Genomic DNA, 19,838 nt, shown 5'->3' with positions numbered 1-19,838 from the left:
TGCCGGCACCTACTATGCAGCCACTGATTCACCTCCATTTTCTTCCTCTCCCGACGCATTCCTCTTCCCTTGACAGGCAAGATTGAAGAAAATACCACTTGTGCCCCCATTTGCTTGAGCTTCATCCATAGATCTTGATAGTCTGTTTTAATAGGAGCGATGGTATTCACAGTCTTACACTTGGGGCAGATGTAGTCCATCTTGTCTTCAGGGAGGAAGGCAATCATGTTACACTCACTGCAGATGATGGGATGAGTGTCCTGGAGGTCCATTGTAACTTCTAGGCAGTGCAACTGGTCAGCAGCAGCAGCTCTCTCTACTTGCTCCCAGCTGTTTAAGCTCTGCCTCTGACGAGGAGCAGCCCTTTTTAATCCTCCCAGCAATCACCCAGCAATCACCTCACTCAGCACAACAATACCCTCACCTGGTTAGCAGCAGCAGCAGCTCTCCCCAGCAGCTCTCTCCACTTGCTCCCAGCTGTCTGAGCTCATTGTGGTTTACATAAAAACTTTTTTTGCTGTCAAGTCACAACCAATTTATGCTGAAACTGTAAGATTTTCAAGGCAAGAGATGTGCAGAAGTTGTTTTGACATTGCCTGCCTCTACATAGAAATCCTGGTATTCCTTGGTGATCTCCCATCCAAATTCTACCCAGGACTGACCCTGCTCAGCTTCTGAGTTCAAAGAAAATCAAGCTAGTCTGGGCAATTCAGGTCAGGATGATGGCACATTATAATAAAAAATGTTACATATTCAAGTTGAACCAAAGACCGAGGGCCTTTCCGCACAAGGACCAATGTTGCCAAATGTTTTCAGAATGAAGAAACACTATATTTAATAGTAGAATTTATGTATACCTTTAATTTTAGTTGAATATTGAAGTCCCAGTAGCGTTGTATTCATTTCCCACAGGTTTCCAGTCTCGCTGGAATCGCAACAAAGGATGCAATATTTTTCTGTGCTTCTTCCTGCTCTTGGCCATCAATCAAACAGAACAGCCAATGGACGTGTTCATGCTCCCGAAAAGCCCCTTTCCCTTTAAAAACTGTTTTTTAAAAACACAAACATACCAGTTGCAATGAATATTTGTTCAATCATTGTCTCAGAAAGACCTTTTTTGCTGGCATAGGAGCTGGCGCTTAATCATTTACATGCTGTTCAAGTAAAAAAAAATCCCCCCATGGGCGCGATTTGTGGCTGAAATTACGGGCAGTGTCGAACAGAGGGCTGTATTGTGCTTGGGAACTTTAAAGACACTTGCAGTGGGGAGCTTTATTTTACTGTTAATCACTTCTGTGGAAGGACTTTAGCCAGAGAAGCCTCTGGAAGCTCGGGGGTGAGAGCGAGGGAGGGACATTCTTTCTACCGCTATTTTGAGAACACACATGTCTTTCGCTGATGTGTTGCAGCTTGTGCTCAGAAGTGTAGCAGTTTTTTCAGGGGGAATCCACTTTTCTGGATTTCCCCCTAAGCGCTATAAAATTCTGATTGTTGCAGTTCGGTGGGAGTTTTGTGGTTTGCTTACAACGTCATGCGGAACGTTAAATTAATAGCGTTCACGAAAGGTAAGACTTTGGCTACATTTAAGTCGTGCAGAATGGCCCTTACTTTTGCTCAGCCAACTAGTACCAATAAAACAATTTGTCTGGCACTGTACAAAGATTGTATCCAGTTATTCCCCTTCCTATTCTTCCAGGCTAGCACAGCAGCAAATATGCAAAACCATCCCTCAGCAAAATCTCACAGGAAGGTTGTTTTTCTCTTCCATCCTGTAAACATTTTTGACTATGAATTCCAGCCATTCCTGTCTTTTTGCATTTCTTCAGCAGATTTATCATTGTTGTGGATTGTCATGTCCAGTTATATCAGTCACATCACATGATGTTCTCAGTGTCAAGGAACATGAGCTGTCTGACACAGCAGCATGATAGTATAGCCTCAACTTCAGCCTGGCCCTTGGAAAACAAAAAAGGAATGCAGCTGGAAACCACCTGTTTCAAACACTATTTTACTTTCTTTTCTTTTCTTTAAAGATCTACTATTTCAGTGGATGGTTTGCTCACTTAAAAACCGCACGTTTAGCTCACCTGCAGTTTAATTCTAAACTCAACCTTAACCATTTACTGGGTTTCCTGGTGTGGCTGCTATAGAAACCATGTTGGCACTGTACATGGCTTCCAGTCTGTGTAACGTTAGGGGTTAGAGGGTTGTGAAGTAAGGCAACCTTCACTAAGGTAAATGCTCCTTACAAAAACTCAAAAATGGGTCTAACAAAATTTTAGTCCAGTGGCACCTTTAAGACCAACAAATATTTATTCAAGGCGTGAGCTTTCGAGTGCAAGCATTCTTCCTCAAACAGTGGAACAGGGATCATAAGAGTATAGATATAAGGAGAAAGTCAATTAATAAACAGCATCACAACATCCAAAATATGCAGTATGAAAAGCAACTTGCTAGAAAAGCAACTCAGCCCTTGGATTCAATTGTTGTTTACAGAAATATCAGAGGAATAAAACTGTTAAGGTTAGTGATTTATGGCAGACACTTTCCCAGTTACGCAAAGAAGTAATTAAAAGAGATGTTGCTAGCCCCATCTGTCTCCACTGAAGCATGGAAGCATCCCCACAAGTGACAAGCCATGCTGAGTGTTATCCTGTCTTGAGACCAGAAAGTTAGATTCTAAATTCACAAATGGGCGGTTTTTAAATCCTGAGCCACTATTTTTAACAGACAAAATAGCTTAGGGGATGGGTGATATTAAAGCACAGAAAAGGCAAGGAAAGGTGGTGATTGAGCCTTCCATTTGCCATTTCTCTTACCCTGCCCCCACCCCACAGAGTTCTAGATGCAAATATATGCTTGTCAACACATTAGGGAAGGCAGGGGAGGGAATTCTGAAGCAGAAAACAGTGGCTGTGGGAAGAGTTAAAGCCTACTGCAGTTCCCCACCCAACCCCACTGCCCCATTCTGTGCTGCCTCCTTCTGAACCTACTTTTCCATTAACAGAGTCATCTTAAATACAAAACACATTTGCAATATAGTTTGGAGAGTAATGCCAGTGCACACTATTGTGTTAAAAATAGGCTGAGCATAAATCCTCAAGGCCTGAATTAAATTTATGCTGAAACCTAGAAAGCACAGAGAAATTTTTCATTGTTCTCGTGGTAACAGTGTACTGTGTATCACCAGAGATAAACAAAGATCAGGGAGACCTAGGGCCTTTTCGCACGGGGATCTTTGTTGCAAATTGTTTGCGGAATGAAAAATCGCCATTTAAAATAGTGGAATTCGTCGTTATGCATACCTGCCTTTGTAGTGGAATCAGTTGCGTTTTTTAGCGTTTCCCACAGGCTTCCGGTCTCGGCAGAAATCGCTAGAAAGGAAGCGCTATTGCCAAGCTCGTCCCGCCCCTGGCCGTCAAGCAGCCAATGGGCAGCCGTTAGCATGCTCCCAAACAGCCCCTTTCCCTTTAAGAAAGGTTTTTTTTAAAAAAAAACAGACCCATAGCAACGAATCTAGGTAGATTCGTTGCAACGGAGAGACCCATCCAGCTGCCTAATATGAGCTGTCGTTTGATTGTATGATCGTTGGCACGCTGCCTTGAGTGATAAAAAAAAAATCCCCCCCCCCCTCTCACGGGCCCGATTTTCAGCTGAATTAATGTGTAAAAAATAAAGGGACTTTATTTCAGCAAACGGGCTTTTATGTGGTTTGTGCTTAGTGACTAAAGGTGAAGGACTGAAGCCAGGGAAGCCTCTAAACAGAAAGAGGCTCGCTGGTGCGTTTATCCCCGCTCGCTCGGAGAAAAAAAAATGGCGATCGCTTCGCCGGAAGTTTGGAGGACAGGCTCAGGAGGAGGGACTTTGAAGAACCCGCAACAATGGTAACGCACAGGTCTTTAGCGCTAGTGTTGCAGATTGGTTGCAGGAGTGTATCGCTATCCGGAGGGTGAATCCACTTTTCTGGATTCCCCTGAAAGCGCTACAACGAAGCGCTTTTTGCTGATTGGTTTCAGGAGTGTTGAAGATTGTCTGTGACGTCGTGCGTTAAGGCAAATTAGTAGCGTTTTCAATTAGCAACCATTGTGCTATTTTGAAGCCGTGCGAAATGGCCCCTAGAATCTGCCCTAAAGCTCACTGGGTAACCTCAGGCGAGTCACATACTCTCAACCTCAGCTACCTCACAGAATTGTCGTGGCAATAAAATGTGGGAAGGGAGCATCATGTAAGATACGACGATGGGTCTGGGAGCATCATGTATGTCACTCTGTAATAGATAGATGGATCCCCATGAATTGCTAAGGAATCTCATAACATTTCTTGGCAGCTTTGCCCATCTATAATTCTCAGCAGTCTTTTTAAAAAGCTTTGCCAGTTCACCTAGACTTTCAGATGTTTGACTTCAACCTGATGACGTGTGTCTGCGTTTTTGACCCCCTCTCTCGCTTATTTGTACTGATTACTTTTGTCCCAAGGCCAGCACGAAGGCTTTTAACGTGACATTCAAGTAAATAAGACTTACGAGCACATCACTGAATGCAGCACATTTGTCACCCTTTTAGTATCTGGCCCATTTATTGTTTTGGGCAATGAAACAGTATTATTACTGTTTAGTGCAGTGGGATGTGCTAGGAAACTGGAGGCAGGCAAAAGAGCAGAATGTTCTATGAGATGCCATAAGTTTCCCAAGAAAGAAGCACAGGTCTTTTCATGGTGCTGATGACCACGGGTATAAATGGCTTTTAAAAGGAATTAGACAAATATATGGAAGATAGGTCTAGTGGCAGTGATTAACCATAGTGATTAAAAGGAACTCCCACATGCAGAGATAGTGAAACTCTGAATCCCAGAGTCAGGAGGTAACGCTAGAGCAGGGGTAGTCAACTTGTGGGCCTCCAGATGTCCATGGACTACAATTCCCATGAGCTCCTGCCAGCATTTGCTGGCAGGGGCTCATGGGAATTGTAGTCCATGGACATCTGAAAGGCCATGGGTTGACTACCCCAGTGCTAGAGGATGGCTGAGGCCTCTGTCCCCTATTGTTGGCCCTGCAGCATAACTGATTGGCCATTGTGTGAGACACGATGTAGTACTAGATGGACCACTGGATTGACCCAGTCTTATGTTCATTTCCAACTGTTAATTCATTGGCTCTGTTTTTTTTTTTTTAATATCAAGCTCTTTTCCGTTCTTTGGGACAGGGAGTTTGCTGTGCCTTTTAAACTGTGTGCTGTCTACTCATTTTATCACAACACACTGTGTTTGGTTACAAGGCATGACATAGAGCAAGTTTCCCGTTGAACCTCAAAACCAGCCTCTCCATTTTCAGTTGAACATTAGGTTGACATCTTTATGGGAGCACACATTTTGTTTGGTTTCAGTCTTCAGCCTACACTTGTCTTGTCAAAGATGATTTGCATGTGAAAAACCTTCACAAGCCTGGGTAAATGTCAGCATCCCACAGCACCTTAATGACTTCATGCATCCCTGGGTGGCTTCAGCCTTCAGTGGCCAGTGCCCATTTCAACAGATGCAATAAATGATCTAGAAAGTCACTTATTACAGTGAAAGAAAGAGAGATACATGAGCCAGTAAGAATGTGTCCCCATTGTGCAAGTGTCCTTTGGATGGGCAACCTCTGGAGACTTATGATGTCTTGCAGCAATCTATTTACCGAAGTATTGCTGGTTCCAAAAGCCAAACAGGCCAAGTCAGATTTGCAACAGCAGCAGTAGCACCTCCCTAACAAAATCCAAAGTGTCAGCTGCTGTTTTGTGACTCTTCTGCTAGGAAAGGTCGCACTGACTTCATCTTCCATTATGACAGGAAGGTGTGATCCATATTCTAAAAACTGGCCTATTGACTGCCCTTTGTTGCCCATCAGTGAGCAAACCCATCCAAGTATCAGGAAAGAGTACTGCATCTCCAACTCACGTAACAGAATCATCCCAGAGATTACAAAATATGTAGACCAGATTGCAAGGGAGATCTGTTTCTTTTCGATTTACACATTTACATAGGTGTTGCACTGCTACTGCTACACCTCCCACATTGAGAAAAAAGTGAAAGCTGACAGTTGTGACTCCGGAGACAGTCTAAAGGTTTAAAGATCAGAAATAATTCCTTCATGTTACCTCCTGCAGACGCATATTTTAAAAGAGGCTGAATAGAGAAGGGAAATGGTAAACATGGAATGGTTTTCCCTCTCCCTACTACTCTATCAATTATTTCCTCCAAAATCAGCTCCTAAAACAAATCAAAGGCTCTCAGGTAACCACATTTGCATGAAATATGTAATTTGGATCTTAGCTGTGAAATTACCCTGTGGGCAAAGCTCTGCCTTAAGTCTGAATCCTACATCTCTAAAATAAGAATAATGGTAAACTAATTCATAGGGCTCTTGACTACACAGTGAAAACCTTTATGATAAAACAATTTAATTTTATAAATAATTAGCAACTCCTCTCAGTAGTTTGTCTCCATAGCTTAAGGTCTGGCAAAGACCCCCTGACATCTTACAGAAGAAACTATAGGTGTGTAACAACTATGAAATGTTTTTACTTTCTTTTATAAAGTCTTTGTCTTTCTGGTTTTGGACCTCCACAACAAGACATAATAATGGATGAAGATAACCACATTCTACTCAATGAAACAGAGGAGGTAGTAAAGAGTAGGGTTGCCAACCTGTAGGTAGGACCTAGAGACTTCCTGGACTTACAACTGATCTCCAGACCACAGAGATTAATGCCCCTGTATGGAATGGCTGCTTTGGAGGGTGCTGAGGTCCTTCATCCCTCTCCCATACCCGACATATAAGAACCAACTCCTCCTCCTCCTCCTCCTCTTTTAATACAATTCCTCCTGTTGTGGTGACCCCCCAACCATATAATTATGCAAGTATTATTTCACAGAAATTAAACCAATACTGACCAATGGTGGGAAGATCCATTGTTCCTGATTTTATATAAATTGGTTTTTTTCCTGGGGTTTCTCAGTTCAGTTCTGTCCCACCATGCCGACCTCACTCTTTTCCGCTGCTACAGACAGACAACGCTCTATCTCAATCTACCTCGCAAGGCTATTGCATGAATGGCGCCCCCCCAGCCAAGCTGCTTGCCCTGCCATGACCCCTGTGAAAGGGTCTTTCAACCCCCAAAGGGGTCCCGACCCCCAGGTTGAGAACCACTGATCTGACCAATCACATGTACTGGCAGGAAGATCTATGGACATTTCACAATGTCACAATGGAATCTTGTGGAAAACATCTGATGATCTGTCACAATACAAACATGTATATATGTTGGAGGTCTCTGAGGGATCCTCAAACATTGTTGTTTACTACAACTTGCACTCATGCTGAGATCACAATAAAAGAGCTGTTCTGGCTTCCTTCCATGAACCCACAGATATAACACTGGAGAATATCCCTTTATAAAAAATGTCCTCCTGGAAGTTCTGGTTCATATGGGATACTTTAGAACCAGAAGGTGAAACTATTGCCCTGGATGGAGACACTCTATGGGAAATAGCACATTGGGCTACATGGAAGTTGATCTAATTTGAGTGAGACAATAATATGTTATGTCTTCACCATATGTAGGGAATCAGCTCTCTATGGCTACCCAAACCTACCTGCTTACTGTATGTTTGTATTGTGACAGATCATCAGATGTTTTCCACAAGATTCCATTGTGACATTGTGAAATCAAAGTACATTGCGCTGTGGCTGCTGAGCTATCTATACCTTTAAGCACCTCTTTACCTATTAATTTTTCAGAGAACCAACCTCCTCAGCTTTAATATTACAATCTTCTGTTTGCTTTTATGTCTTGCATTTCTGTTTTGTGAGGAAGGTGCAGTGCAAACTAACCCTGCTATGATAAGAGAGCAATTTGAGTCCAGCACCCTCCCAGTTGATGTGTTGTCAGATGTACAGTATTTGCTGGCGTATAAGACGACTTTTCCCCCCTGAAAATCATGCCTCCAAGTGGGGGGGGGGTCGTCCTATACGCCGGGTGCACTTCAGTTGGGATAGACATAGCTGCCCATAGTGGCCCATAGTACTGTAATGTAATGTAACAAACTCTATATTTTGAGTGGAAATGTTGGGGGGTCGTCTTATATGCCCAGTCGTCTTATACGCCGGCAAATAGTACTATCCAGTGTGACAAACTTCAAGACAAACGAAGGAATTAAATTAATATATATTAGCAGCTAGTAACGTAGTAGATTGGGACAAAGTAATTCCTGAATGGGTTGCCTTTGCAGAATTATGGTATTGTGTCCTGTAAAAAGATTTTGAAAGGCCTGCTGTCCTTCCAACCTTTGGCTCTACCAGAAACTAATAAACATTGCACAAACTTGCTTCAGTTCAGAGAAAAAGTTGAAAACAAAAGGATCAGCCCCTGTTCCTAGGCACTGCTGGGAGTTGGGATCAGGCAAGCTAGAAAGCAGTGACAGGTGCAACTCACACTTGTCGCCATCCCCTGCTAATTTGGCACCCAAAACAACTGCTATCAACATTTGAATCAGCTCTGTTGCTTAACTGCACTCAGCGTCCCATTACTCCATGTGATGGCTTTGATGAATCTCTGTGGGAAAGAAATTCTGTAAGTCTGTGGCAGCAACCAAGAGTCTCTTCTCCAGATGTATTCACTCCCCCAAATAATCATACAGATGGAGTATTTGAGCTTGGGTGAACTAAGAGATCAGAAAAGGACCTGAAGAAGGAGGTACTGAAGGCAGAGGTGCTAAGACTTTATAGAATTGTGCCAAAGCCTCCAAACTTGTAAAAGTACTTGCTCTTTGATACACAAAAACCTCAATCCAGGAACTTCTTTGGGTGTAACTGCCTATTTATCAACCCGGCATTTAACTGGGACATTTGTCGTACAAAGGCACCTCCATAGGGACTTCTACTTTCCTCAAAATTCTCAACTGTTTGAGATCTAATATGATAACTGCCATGCACAGCAAGAATTGATAGTCCTCATTGTTAAAGAATCAGTCTATTGTATAACTTCCTCATTTTTTATAAATTCCCCTTCTTTCCTCTTCCTGTGGTCCTCTTTCTCATCAGAAGAATTTGACATCCGAGGGCTAAAGTGTCCCTACTTTTGTACAACTTTTGTTGGCCAATGGCATTGAAGGGGTGGAAAGGAATAACTGCCAAATCATCCTGTCTGTGCAGGGAAGGAGAGGGAAGGGTAGTTACAAGAGGGTGTCTAAGGAAGTCCTCTCAGACTGCCCATCTCATAAACATAAACGTAACAAATTCAGGGGACAAATTATATAGGGTGGAGACACCTGCTATGTTACCACCACATGCCCCAGGTGCCTGATTCAGCAGTCACCATTTGGAAGAGGCCCAAGATTGATCTGGGATGGCATGCTGCCAGTCCCCAATACAGCTACCATCCTCCTGAGAGCCCTCATACACAACTGCTATGTCAGATGGCTTGAGCTCCTTTTGCACCTTTTTTGCTGCTTTCATTTCATGGCTGAGATAGTTCAAGTTGGACTGCTGTCTGCTGCTTTCACAATGTCCTTGGGGTCACTTGGTCCCTCTGGGACTAAAGGGACATGTGGCATCTTGTTCAAGGAAAAGCCCCTTTGCACGGTTTTTCAGCAGTAGCCACTCTCTTTTCTAGCCAGAACTCTTCCAAAATGGTCACCATGACAGTGTAGGGGCCAGCAATCTATACTATGTCTTCCCCTGCTGCCAATCAAACTGCAGACAGCTAGACAGAAGAGAGAAAGCTAGATGTGAAGGTTGTTTTAGAGACAAAAGGGAAAGGAATAGCTGAGTGGAAAAAACTAGAATCAGTAGATAGCCTAATCTATCTGTTCTCCAGACATCCTGGAATGTGAAGTCAAATGGGCCTTAGGAAGTCTGAGCAACAATAAAGCTAGTGGTGGTGACAGCATTCCAGTTGAACTATTCAAAATCTTAAAGGACGATGCAGTAAAAGTGCTACACTCAATATGCCAGAAAATTTGGAAAACTCAACAATGGCCACAGGATTGGAAAAGGTCAGTTTACATTCCAGTCCCAAAGAAGGGCAATGCCAAAGAATGTTCAAACTACCGCACCATTGCACTAATTTCTCATGCTAGCAAAGTTATGCTCAAAATCCTACAAGCTAGGCTCCAGCAATATGTGGACCGAGAACTTCCAGAAGTACAGGCAGGATTTCGAAGAGGCAGAGGAACTAGAGATCAAATTGCCAACATACGCTGGATCATGGAGAAAGCTAGGGAGTACCAGAAGAACGTCTACTTCTGCTTCATTGACTATGCTAAAGCCTTTGATTGTGTGGAGCACAACAAATTGTGGCAAGTTCTTAAAGAGATGGGAATACCAGAGCATCTTATTTGTCTCTTGAGAAATTTATATGCAGGTCAAGAAGCAACAGTGAGAACTGAACATGGAATCACTGACTGGTTCAAAATTGAGAAAGGAGTTCGGCAAGGCTGTATACTGTCGCCTTGCCTATTTAACTTGTATGCAGAGCACATCATGAGAAATGCAGGATTAGAGGAGTCACAAATTGGGATCAAGATTGCAGGGAGAAATATCAACAACCTCAGATATGCAGATGATACCACTCTAATGGCAGAAAGTGAAGAGGAACTAAAGAGCCTGTTGATGCGGGTGAAGGAGGAGAGTGCAAAAGTTGGCTTGAAACTCAAAATCAAGAAAACAAAGATCATGGCATCCGGCCCTCTCAATTCCTGGCAAATAGATGGGGAAGAAATGGAGATAGTGACAGATTTTATTTTCCTGGGCTCCAAGATCACTGCAGATGGGGACTGCAGCAAAGAAATTAAAAGACGCTTGCTCCTGGGGAGGAAAGCTATGGCAAATCTAGACAGCATCCTAAAAAGCAGAGACATCACCCTGCCAACAAAAGTGCGTTTAGTCAAGGCTACGGTATTCCCAGTTGCAATGTATGGCTGCGAAAGTTGGACCATAAGGAAGGCCGAGCATCAAAGAATTGAGGCTTTTGAACTCTGGTGCTGGAGAAGACTTTTGTGAGTCCCTTGGACTGCAAGGCGAACAAACCGGTCAGTCCTAGAGGAGATCAACCCTGACTGCTCTTTAGAAGGCCAGATCCTGAAGATGAAACTCAAATACTTTGGCCACCTCATGAGAAGGAAGGACTCCCTGGAGCCTAATGCTGGGAGCGATCGAGGGCAAAAGAAGAAGGGGACGACAGAGAATGAGGTGGCTGGATGGAGTCACTGAAGCAGTAGGTGCAAACTTAAATGGACTCCGGGGAATGGTAGAGGACAGGAAGGCCTGGAGGATCATTGTCCATGGGGTCGCGATGGGTCGGACACGACTTCGCACATAACAACATAACAACAATCTGTTCTCCCTTTCAACGAAGGAAGGTGGGTGCCTCCCACCACAGGAGAGAGGAAGTGAAGAATTTGTCCTGTCTCCCTTTGCAAGGGGTGGAAAACACCCACCAAGATGTCCTCCTGGATTAGAGGGAAAACTGAGTTAATATAAACTGAGTTAGTATAAACAGCTAATCCACAGAGTAACTTGACAACTGGAGCAGATATTTGGCAGTGGGAAATTGGGCAGTAAGAGTATACTCCCAATTCAGTCCAAATTATGAGGAGAATTCTTCCAAGGAGAGAAGGAATATCCCTGCCCAGTTAAAAAGAGGAAATCAGGTAAGGATTTCCTTAGACATGTGGGAGAAAGTGCTTCAGACTCCTCTGTAGACAGTGGGATCCTGTCTTCTACTAGGAGAAGAGAAAATGATGATATTACCCAAGAGTACCCACTTTCTAGAAGCCAAGGGAGTTTATTGGAAACTTAAAAAAAAGAAAAACAGATGTATTTTTGGACAAACATGGTAACAAAATCTCAGTTTAAAACAAAATCTGAAAGAAGAGTCTATGAACTATTTAAAACCCTGTACTTAAGAACTTCTAATTGAATAATATCTGATTTATTATCATGGTGTCTACCCTGCCAGGTACTTTTTAGAGTCATGGAGTTTAATATCTTCCTTAAAGATGGACTCACAATGTAGCTCATAGGTGTTTACTGTCAAGTCCAAAACTGTACAATTTAGATGATCTTTTTTTCATGTTCAATGAACATGAGATTTTTTATGCCTTAAAACTAAGACTATTTGACGCAGAAAAATCAAAAAATGTTTCTATCACAACCTTATACCTTTTGGCCTGCTACCTTGGGCATTCAATTAAAACCTGGAAGAATGGCAAAATATTTTAATATCTTGTTAGTCCACCCCTCTGCAGAGTTTTTATGCTGACAAGAATGAGTTCATTTCCCTCAAATGTCCTAGTGGGTAGACACCATCATGTCCCAAAGAGGGAAAGATTGTGCCCATGTTCAGCAAATCCCCCTGATTCAACCCAGCATATTATTTTGGATTGTCAGCTTCATGACACCCCTCCCAGGAACTTTCTTTTTCCTCTACTTCTCTCTAGGGGATTGGCAAATGAAGAAGTTACACTTCAGTTTCTTCTGAATGATCATTCTGCAGAAACTACATTGAATTTTTAATGGATGTAATTCAAGTCAGAGTTACAATTTTTAAAGTAATTTTATATTCACCTTGTTTGATTGTTGTTGTTGTTATTATTATTATTATTATTTTATTTATATCCCACCTCCCCCCGGATTGTATTCGCTTTTCTTTTGTTGTATGCCAATAAAGGTATCAATATCTGGTTTATATAGAAAAAGCTTAATTTTCTTTTTCCAACTATTGTGTTTCTCCTTGTAAAATAAAGTCTTCTATTTGTTTGTCATTAACAATGCCTAACTGTCATTTCTGACAAAGGTTAAACAAAAGAGTGTTCTTACAACTTCTCAAAAAGTTCTAGAGCTGGGTAAAGCCAAAAAGAAGACAATCATAGGGTGGGACTTGTGAACTTCATTTTATTTATTTATTTATTTATTTATTTGATTTGTATGACCGCCGCTCTCGGAACCCGGCTCGCGGCGGTTCACAATGTTTTAATACAAATACAATATATTAACCATTAAAATTCCCCATTAAAACCCCATTAAAATAATGACTGAGTCACAATGATGGCGATTAAAAAACTATTCCCGTACAGGCCCACTGGATGAGCAGAAGGGAACGGATGGATAATTGGGCATAGGGTGGAACAATCTGGGGAACCAGGTCAGTCTAGTACTGGCCTCCCCCCTCCGGGGAGAGGGGTCCGATCTTAGCCCCGGGCCATCCCCCGGCCTTAGGCAAACGCCTGGCGGAAGAGCTCCGTTTTGCAGGCTCTGCGGAACTCAGAGAGCTCCGACAGGGCCCGCAGCTCTTCAGGGAGCTCGTTCCACCAGGTAGGGGCCAGGACCGAAAAGGCCCTGGCCCTTGTCGAGGCCAGGCGTGCCTCCCGGGGTCCTGGGATCATCAGCAAATTCTTACCCGCAGAGCGAAGTACCCTGCGGGGGGCATAAGGAGTTAGGCGGTCCCTCAAGTATGCAGGACCCAAGCCGCGTATAGCCTTAAAGGTTAATACCAAAACCTTGAACCTAATCCGGAAACGAACTGGCAACCAGTGCAGCTGCTTCAGCAGAGGCTGAACATGGGACCTCCAAGATGATTTAGTGAGGACCCGTGCAGCTGCATTCTGTACCAGCTGTAACTTCCGGGTTAGAGACAAGGGTAGGCCCGCGTAGAGCGAGTTACAGAAGTCTAATCTAGAAGTAACCGTTGCATGGATCACAGTGGCCAGGTGTTCCGGGGGCAGGTAGGGCGCTAGTAGCCGAGCTTGGCGTAGATGGAGAAACGCCGTCCGAGCTACCTTAGTGACCTGGGCCTCCATGGAAAGTGAGGTATCCAGAATCACTCCCAAATTCCTGGCTTGGGGCACAGATGACAATTGTACCCCGTCCAGGCAGGGAAGACGCGCTTCCTGTTCCTGCTCCCTTCGGCCTAGCCAAAGGACCTCCGTCTTGGAGGGGTTGAGTCTCAGGCGGCTCCTCCTGATCCATCCAGCCACTGCTTCCAAACAACTGGCGAATTTTTCTGGGGGGAGATCTGGCCAGCCATCCATCAAGAGATAGAGCTGGGTATCATTAGCGTACTGATGACACCCAAGCCCATAACTCCGTACCAGCTGAGCCAGGGGACGCATATAGATGTTAAATAACGTGGGGGAGAGCACCGCTTCCTGTGGCACCCCACATGGGAGTGCAAAGGAGTCAGATAACTCCTCCCCCACAGTGATCCTCTGTGACCTGTTCTCTAGAAAGGAGGATAGCCATTTAAGAGCCACCCTTCCAATCCCAGTATCAGCGAGGCGGTGAACCAAGAGCTCGTGGTCAACCACATCAAATGCGGCTGACAGGTCTAATAGCACGAGAATGGCCGACCCGCCCCGGTCTAGCTGGCGCCGGAGATCATCTGTCAGGGCGACCAGCACGGTCTCCACCCCATGGCCAGGACGGAAGCCAGACTGGTATGGATCAAGGGCCGAAGTTTCCTCCAAAAATGCTAGGAGCTGGTCCGCGGCGGCCCTCTCAACCACCTTGCCCAGGAATGCAAGATGCGATACCGGGCGGTACCTGGCGGGGTCCCGCGGATTCAGCGATGGTTTTTTCAGAAGAGGGCGAACCACTGCCTCCTTGAGCCGCTGAGGGAATTCTCCCGATGTAAGGGAGAGGTTTATAATCTCCCTCAGGGGAACACCTATCCGTGGGTCGCTGGTCTTAAGCAACCACGACGGACAGGGATCAAGGGGGCAAGTGGTCGCCCTCACTGACCCTAGCAATTTGTCCACTTCGGATAAAGAGAGCCGCCTGAAGCCATCAAACCTGATCCCCCGTAACGGCCACGGAGCTTCTAGTTCACAAACTGTATCAACTGTGGCAGTAAGGTCACGACGGAGCGACAAGATCTTATCCGCAAAATAGCTCGCAAAAGCCTCGCAGCCAAGTTCCAATTGTCTACTATTTTGGTGCCCTCCTTCGAGGGCAGTAAGGGTCCGAACTACCCTAAATAATTGGGCTGGGCGAGAGCTAGCGGACGCGATTTCCGCAGCAAAGTAGTCACACTTTGCCGCTTTCACCGCCATCTCATACGCCCTCATAAGCGTGCGATGAGATGTTCTTGTAGCTTCGTCGCGGGTCTTCCGCCACACTCGCTCTAGCCGTCTCACCTCCCTCTTCCTCTCCCGAAGCTCCACGGTAAACCACGGAGCCTGCTTGAGGCGAGGGCGGAGAGGGCGCTCAGGGGCTATCTCGTCAATGGCGGCCAACAGGCGGGACTGCCAGTCCTCTACCAAGGCCTCCAACGAGACACCAGAGGGCATCGGGTCCCGCAGAGCATTCGGGAATCCTTCAGATTCCATAAGTCTCCGTGGGCGGACTAAAATGCGTCCGTCACCCAAACAGGGGAGGGGTGGCATCCGTAGGCGAGCCTTCAGGGTATGGTGGTCAGACCACGGAACGATGTTGTTAGCCACCAGATCGATCTCAACACCAGCACCAAAGATCAAATCCAGGGTGTGGCCAGCCTGATGAGTGGGACCAGCAACAAACTGCGAGAACCCCAGTGTCGCCATGGCCGACACCAGGTCCAGGCCAAGTCCTGGAGCCGACGAATCCGCATGGACATTAAAGTCCCCCAAAATTAATAATTTGGGGAACTGCAATGTCCAGGCGGCCGCCGCCTCCAGCAGGCCCAGCAGGGCATCGGGCGGGGCAGTGGGTGAACGGTACACCGCCCAGATGGCCACGTTCTCGACCGATTCCCACGTCAGGCCGACACATTCAACTCCTGGGATCGATGGTGCTGGGAGAGCCCTGAAGGTATAGCTGTCCCGGACTAGGATCGCCACCCCACCCCCCCTACCATGGAGCCGGGGCTGATGGAGGACCGAGAAGCCGGGTGGCGCAAGATCTTTAAGGGCGACTGTTTCACCTTCACGCACCCAGCTCTCGGTGATGCACGCCAGGTCTACCCCATGCCCTGCGAAATAGTCCCGCAGGGTTGAGGATTTGTTCTTGATCGACCTGGCGTTGCATAGCATCAGCACCGGCTCCGCCCTAGCCCTCTCTCCTACAAATTTGGGGATGGGACGGAGGTTTGAAGGACAGCGAGCACATCGACCAGGCCACCGACCGTGTTTCCACGGTCGGGGCCTTTCTGGACCTGCGTGTGCCGCTCTCCCCCTATTATTGAACCTCCTCCCACCGCCATACCTCCCTTGGCCCAGAAGTGCTGGAATAGTTCTCCCAGGTTGGGTTATAACCCCCTCTCCCCTTCCATGCCCACTCTGTCGTTCCTGTCTGGCAGACCATGCCATGTCTAGACACAGCCAGTAGTGCCCTGTATATTGGCCCCAACCTTATCTAATTACTGCAATACCTTGGGTAGAGCGGCTGTAGCTCCTCCCTCTCACTGGCCCTAACCAATCTAACTAATCTAATTTAACCTAGCTGCTACCAATTCCCTCCCTAACCCACCCTAACCTCACCCTCCCTACACAGCCCCCTACAAAAAAATCCCCCCTAGCCCGCCCAACCCAACCTGACACCTAACAGCTAGTTCAACCTCACAGAGGAGAGGATCTGCCAGATCCCGCCTTTCGGGGATTTTATAACTAAGAAACCACACTACAAGGTTAGCTGAATCTTTGAGGGAATATTTTGACGAATTCTGCACGGAGGCACAAAACTTGCGCTGCCTCCTACTTGCAAACATGTGATTGTAAGCCCATGCATTTGCAATTTTCCTCATGGGAGACCTCTCCTGCATTTTCCCTCCACCTCATCATGGGTTTTTACCTCCTGATGAGGCAGCAAGGAAAAACAAGTCAAACTTATCCCCCATGCTCCTCGGTTGGTGTTTTGCCTGCCCGATCCCAAAAAGGCTGTGGACACATTAGGGAACATTTTATTTTAACTTATGCAAAGTAGCTTTGCAGTCCCATGGCATGCGGACCATGCCATTTAAAAAAATATATATTCTCGGAGAAGGAAATGGAGAGGGGAGGGCAGGTGCGAGGGCAGGCAAAATAACACACGGACTGTCACGTGTTTCTCTCTCCACACAGGATTGTCCCTGGTTGCTCCCTGATGTGAAGTGATATTATGACCCATTATGCATGGCAGTAGCCATGATGGGCTTCTGCTGGGTCCTAATGCCAGGGTGGCATGCCCCGCCACTACCCATGTATGCACGGTGAGGGAATCCCCCAGTGTACATGGACTGCCCTGGCATAGTGCACAAGTGTGCAGTACACCGGGTTTGAAAGGGCCTAGATGTGCTGTGTGGTGGTGGTGGTAGCAGGGGGAGTGGGAGGCAGGGGGCCCCCACTGCTCTTCTACCAAGGTGGGGGTGGGGGAATGCCCTGTCCATTTCTGTGGAGCTGACAGGGGTGTGTGGTATCCCTGCAGGGACACCATAGGTCGGGGATTGTCTCTTCCAGTTATGCATGAGGCTGGCGCCAGAGGGCCAAGGATGGCGCCCTTGGTATCATGGGGAATACGGGAGTTCCCACATTCACATACTGTAGGCCTTTCAGGGCACTGCACCAGGCCAGGGCTAGGATGGCAGCATCATCATGCACAGTTGGGGTTGCCCTGCTGCCGCCACCCCGGATTACGTGCCCTGTGCATAATCAGTCAATAAGTGGCAAATACAGGTTTGGCAATTTCCCTCATCTCCAGGCAAAACTTGAGCCAGCTTTGGGACGCAAATGACTTCATTTATAGGAAGCTGTCAAACCCACCAGCAACCAGAGGCTGTCCAGGGGCAGATTCCTTGTGCGAAATCAGTCTTTATTTTGGAGGGGGTATTATCTCAGAATGAGGAAGTGTAGGGGTTCATTATCTTTAATCCTACAGAGCGGATTAAATAAAAGAGTAAGGGCTGTTGGGGAGGAGTTAGGGCGGGACCCATCCGGGATAAAAACTCGGAGGGGGACAATCAGGAGCCGCAAAGCGGCTCCTGATTGGGACGCTCTGACTGCCACTCGGGGGCCAAGTGGCCAATTGTCCTATTGTCCACTTGGCCTGCCCCGGACTCGGTGCCCACACTCCGTCCCCAGATGGTTTGCTGCTGGGAAAGGAGCAGGGCCTCCGTGTCAAAGATGCGGCAGCCCTGCTCCTTTCCCGACGGCGGACCATCGCCCTTCCCTCCCGAGAAGGCCTCCACACTCACAGCAGGCCTGCTGTGTTGCCAACGCCCAGGCCCTGCTCCTTCTCACCAGGCCAGCCACGAGCCTCGCCGGTGGTGCCCGCCCAGCCTTCCCCAGCCTCCCGACACGCCCCATCCCCGGCACGTACTTGCCGATCGCCCACAGTCCACCTCCAGCAGCCTCCTCTACGGAGCCGCCCAGCTGCAGACCACCAGCCCTCATGCCACGCAAACACTGACGGTAAGCCTACCCTCCACATATGAGGACGCTCCCACTCCCAACCTCAATCCCCCAAAGCCCCCTCCCCGCCGCTGCAACTCACTCCCCGATGCTTTCTCCCTGCACACAACCCCCACTCCCACGACTCCCCGCTGCTCACCCCCTCACCGTCTACCCCCACCCCCTTGGACCTCCCCACCCCCCAATCCACACCACCAGACCATCGCCCAACTTCCCCTTCCCCTTCCCCACCCATTCGTACCCCCCCTGTCCGCTCCTAAGCACGCCCGCGAACAGCCGCCGCGCGACCCGCATGGCCAACACCAAACATAAGAAATATTCAGACTGGAGATCCATTTATCAGAAATTGATGTGGCATGATGGAGCCCTCTTTGCCCTGTTCCTTTACCATCTTTCATCAAACATGATTATGCATTTCTTCAAAAGTTTGTAAACTCCTTCTGACCACAGACTTCAATATAACAACAAAAATGAGTGTACAGATTCCATGAAAAATCAGGCAGTTTCCAACTTTCTGTTGTCTTTCAGACTACTATTTTTGTCTCCAGATTAACATGTAGCTTTACTTCTGAGCACCCACAAGTTAAATAAATAAAAATAGCAGCATAACAGAGCTATTTTTTCATATGCTAAGCAAGTACTAAAATATAGCACACAAACCAATCAAAAATTAGTTGCTACTGAATTTTCCAAAAGGGTTTTAAGGATGATTGTGATCTGCCTCCATGCCATCTGAGACTATCTCTGTTGAACCCCCAAAGACTTATGCGTGTACACCAGGCAGACAGACCACTAGCTCTTATCCAAATGGACACTCAACAATTCTGCAACCAAAATCCAATATTGACTAGAAATTAAAATGGGAAGGCAGGGAACAGACCCTCTTCTAAAACTGTAGAGACTGAGCAACTGTACAAAAGGTTGGCTAAAAGTGATCAAGAGACTGGAGTATATTCTAAACAAGAAAAATCTGAAAAATCTGGGTCTTTTTTAAATTAGAGAAAGACAGCCAATGGGGTGGCAGAAAAGAGAAGAGACACGATAAACGTCCATAAACTCAAGAACAATATGTGTGGAACTAAGGTTTTTTACTGAAGCAGCAAGACCTTCTCCATATGGCCATCCATGCCTTCCTATGGAAGCTGCCTATGCCACACAGCTGCAACAGAGCTTCTAGATGACAGCATTTAGTGCAGTTTTTCCATCCCAGTCCCTATTGCAGCCATTGCCACTCTGCATTATGGGTGCTATATCATTATATCAATATACCAATTGCCAATTAAAACAAAAAAACAAATTAAGAAGCCTTCATTGTCATAAGGCCAGGGGGCTGCAGCAGGAAATGGGAAAGGGAGAAAATGGCAGCTGTGGGTAGGACCAGGAATATCTGGACTTTCCACCCAAACGGCAGCCAATCCTGTTATACTGAGATTTTCTCTAAA

Source organism: Paroedura picta, chromosome 1 (genome assembly GCF_049243985.1).
Source record: "Paroedura picta isolate Pp20150507F chromosome 1, Ppicta_v3.0, whole genome shotgun sequence".
Taxonomy (NCBI): domain Eukaryota; kingdom Metazoa; phylum Chordata; class Lepidosauria; order Squamata; family Gekkonidae; genus Paroedura; species Paroedura picta.
The sequence above is the reverse complement of the archived record's forward strand: the minus strand, read 5'-3'. Positions refer to the sequence as shown.